Source organism: Fukomys damarensis, unplaced genomic scaffold (assembly GCF_012274545.1).
Source record: "Fukomys damarensis isolate Sample0158 unplaced genomic scaffold, DMR_v1.0_HiC HiC_scaffold_39, whole genome shotgun sequence".
NCBI lineage: Eukaryota > Metazoa > Chordata > Mammalia > Rodentia > Bathyergidae > Fukomys > Fukomys damarensis.
In genome coordinates, this window is record NW_022900951.1 from 60,928,056 (window position 1) to 60,932,724 (window position 4,669).

Consider the following 4,669-nt stretch of genomic DNA (forward strand, 5'->3'; position numbering starts at 1 on the left):
GAAAGCTTTCACTCTAAATTCAGAAATAGGACAATGATGCTGACTTTCACCACTCCTGCTCAATTTAGTTCTGGAAAAATTAGCTAGAGTAATTGGACAAGAGAAAGAAATAATGAAAATATGGATAAGAAACAAAGAAGCTAAACAATTGTCATTTGCTGATGATACAATGCTCTATGCAGAAAACCACAAAAATGCCACCAAAGACTCCTAGACTTAATAACCAAATTTGTAGCATAGCAGGATACAAAGTTAATACTCAAAAGACATCCCCTGTTCTTGGACAGGCAGAATATGGTAAAATTGTCCATACTTCAAAAACTTTTATACAGATTTAATACAATGTCAATCAAAATATTAATAACATATCATACAGAACTAGAAAAAACAATCCTAAAATTCATGTGGAACCAGTCTACAATAGCAAAAGGAATTCTGGGCCACAAGAGAAAGGCAGGGGGCATCATAATCCCCAATTTGAAGTTACACTACAAAGCTACCTGATAAAAATAGTAATGTACTGGGAAAGCAACAGACTTGAGGATCAATGAAACAGAATAGAAGATGCATAAATAACTCAAAGCACACTCAGCTACCTTGTTTCTAACAAAAGTACAACACATATTCATTGGAAGAAAGATAGCTTCTTTGATAAATGGTGATGGAAAAATTGGATTTCTGCATCTTAAAGGCTTAGCATAGACCTGTATCTCTCACCATGCACTGAACTAAAATCAAGTTGCTAGAAGATATAATATGTAAAGCTCTCAAAGACATGGGAGTAGGCAAAAGACTTTATGACCAAAACCCTGACTGCACTGAAAGTAGTACAAAGAATCAACAACTGAGATCACAACAAATTTAAAAATTTTTGTGCAGCAAAAGAAACCACCAACAGAATAAAGAGACAACCCACATAACAGGAAAAAACTTTTGTCAAATACTCCTCAGACAGAGGAGTACTATCTAGAATATATAAAGAACTCAATGTGTCTAGATGTCCCCCCAAAGCCTCCTGTAGTTGTAGATAAGACTTTTTCAGAGGTGGCTGAATCTAGAGTGTGTGTTGATTCATGGTGCAATTCTATGCTCAAGGGCAGTAGGATTAAGGGTGTGAGAATTATCCATCCTAAGTAACCAGATAAGATAAAAGGGGCAGAAAGACACTGTTAAATTCCTTGTTGCTTTTGCTACCATATGAGCACCATGAACTGTTTCTCTGTAACACTCCTTTGCCATGTGCCACTTTACCTAGGAGCCAGCTTATTATGAACTGAAAACTGTAATCCAAATAAATCCTTCCAGGTGTTTTCCCTCAGCAATAAGAAAAAAGTAATTAAGACAATCAGAAACATGAAGAGCCCCCCAATTTGAAGATCCTATCCAAAATTGGCGTATGAAAGTAATAGACACTATTCAGATCAAGTATAAAGAGGTAATAAATAAATGAAAAATGTTCAACATCACAGATAATTTGAGAAATGCAAGTTAGAGCAACACTAAGATTCTATCTCACTCCAGAAAGAATGACTATCATCAAGAAATCAAGTAGCAGCAAATGCTGGTTGAGGCTGTGGGCAAAAGGGGAACTTTGTTCATTATTGGTGGGAATGTAAATGGATACAACCACTATAGGACGCTGTATGGAGGTTGCTCAAAACGCTAAAACTAGAGGTGCCATTGACCCACCTGTGCCCCTTCTAGATATCTTCCAAAAAAATCAAAAGCATCATATCACAGTGATATGTGCATATCCATTTTATACTAGCACAATTCATAATAACTAAATATTTTTAATTGAGTTTATTGGTACATTTTAGGCATACAGAACAGTTACATTCATTATTGGGATCTTGTACCTTTACATGACAGGTCTTGGTTCTCATTTTTTCCCCTTGTCCCTGCCCTCCCTTCACCCCCTCCTCCCCTCCCCATTTACCAACACTTTATTTCCATTTTTTCATTTCCTCCTATTTTTTTCTTTTCCCTTATTACCTTTCTCCTACCCTTCCCACTTTCCCTACACCTTTAGCCCCTTTCTTCCTATTTCACACTGCCATTACCTCATTAGGATCTTATGTACTATTGTCGTTTTTCACACCAGAGAAACTATTCAGTATTTACACATGTGTGACTTATTTATTTCACTTAGGAGTACAGCCTCAATACATAATAACTAAATCTTAAAAGCAGCCCATATGCCAATCAGTGGATGAATAGATAAAGAAAATACTGTATTTATATACAATGGAGTACTACACTGCCATAAGGAGAGATAACCTTGAAACCTTTTTTGGTAAATGGATGTATCTTGAAACCATAATATTAAGTGAAATATGTCAGCCACACAAGTTGGAATACCACATTGTTTCTTATGTGTGAGAAAACTGAACGGTAAATGAGGAGAAACATGGAGGATAGATGTCAGGAAGTAGATAGAATATATTCAAATGTTAAGGGGAACAAGGGAGCAGGAAGGGAAAAGGAAAGGAAGGGAAAGGGGATTTTAAAGAGAGAATGGAAAGGAAAAACAGATACAAAGATGTTGTAAATGGGGAGCGGAGGGAAATGGGAAAAAAGAACTAAGACATCATACCACAGTGATGTATGCATACTCATGTTTATATCAACATAATTTGTAATAGCTTAATCTTGAAAACAGCCTATATGTCCACCAACAGATGAACATACTAAATAAGTGGTATTTATACACAATGGAGTACTACTCTGTAATAATGAAGAATAAACTTGAGTCATTTGTTGGAAAATGGATGCACCTTGAGGCTATAATGTTAAGTGAATTAGCTCATACACACAAGCTTAAATAATTGCATGGTTTCTCTTACATAAAAAACTATTTGAAATATATATGACAAAAAGCTCTACACTGAAAATTACAACACTCTGAAAAAAGAGATTGAAAAGGATATACGAAAATGGAAAGACATCCCTGGCTCCATGGTAGGAAAAATCAACATAGTGAAAATGGCCATACTTCCAAGACTTCTACACAGATTCATTACAATCCCTACTGAAATCCCAAAGGCATATTTCACTGAACTAGAGAAAAGAATCCAAAAATTCATTTGGAACCAGAAGAGACCTAAAATAGTAAAAAACATCCTACACAACAAATAGATGGCATGGGGTATCAAATGCACAGCTTGAAAATACACTACAAAGCTATTGAGATAAAAACAGCATGATACTGGTAAAGAAACAGACCTGAGGATCAATAAAATAGAATAGAAGATGCAAAAACAACACCAGACATACTCGGCTACCTCATCCTTGACAAAGGAGCCAACCATCCTCACTAGAGGAAAGATAGCCTCTTTAATAAATAGTGTTTGAAAAACTGGCTTTCAACTTGCCAAAGATTAAAATTAGATCCCTATCTGTCACCACTCACTAAACTAAAATCCAAGTGGATTAAAGATCTAAATATCACAGCAGAAAAACTAAACTTCCTGGAAATTAAATTAGGTAGAACTCACGAAGACATTGGCATAGGAGAAGACTTTATGAACAAATCCTCAGGAGCAAAAGAACTACAGAAAGAATCAACAACTGTGATCTCATTGTATTAAAAAGTTTTTGCAGTGCAAGAGAAATCACCAAAAGAGCTGAGAGACAATATACTATGTGGGAAAAAGTCTTTACCAGCTACTCCTCAAACAAAGGACTACAATCTAGAATATATAAAGAACTCAAAAAAATCAGACTCCCCCAAATGCAAAGACCCAATTCAAAAATGGGCATCTGAAATGAACAGACATTTCTCAAAGAAGTGAAAGCAGCAAATAAATATATGAAAAAATGTTCCTCATCACTGGTCATTCGAGAGATACAGATGAAAACAACACTGAGATTTCACCTCACCCCAGAATGAATGGCTGCTATCAAGAAATCAACAAACAAGAAATGTTGGTAGGGTTGTGGGGAGAAAGGAACCCTTCTCCATTGCTGGTGGGAGTGGAGCCTGGTGCAACCACTGTGGAAATCAATATGGAGATACCTCAAAGAACTAGGATTATAGGTTCCATTTAACCCAGCCATCCCTCTGCTGGGTATCTTCCCAAAAGAATTAAAAGAATCATATCACAGTGATATACATGCACCCCTGTTTATAGTGGCACAGTTTGTAATAGCTAATATTTGGAAACCTCTCATTTGCCCATCAGTTGGAGACTGTATAAAGAAAATGTGGTTTTTCCACAAAATGGAATACTACTCAGCCATAAACAATGAGAAACTAGAAACATTTATAGCTAAATGGATGCACATTGAGGCTATACTCTTAAGTGATATAAATAGGATACACTGGAGTAAATACCAAATAGTTTCTCTGGTGTGAAAAATTAAAAGTGTAAATAAGGTTCAAATGGTATAATTGGGAGTGTTAAAATGGCTAAAGGTGAAGTGGGAAGGGGACAGGAAAGGAAATACAGGAAAAAAAATGTGAAAAAATGAAAAAATTGAAACAATGTCTTTGTAAATAGGGAAGGGTGAAGTTGATGAATGGAGGACAGGGGTATGGGAAAAAAACAAGTACCAAGATATATCATGGAAAGGTACAAGATTCCAATTATAAATGTAACTGTATTGTTTGTTTTGAATGTACCAATAAACTTAATTACATATATATATATATATAATTATGTTGAGA

At 35.6% G+C, this 4,669-nt stretch overlaps 1 pseudogene; it reads left to right on the forward strand.

Annotated features, from left to right (window-relative positions):
* The first annotated feature begins 1,396 nt into the window (after positions 1–1,396).
* LOC104874350 overlaps positions 1,397–4,669 on the forward strand; it is a 5,986-nt pseudogene continuing 2,713 nt past the window's right edge.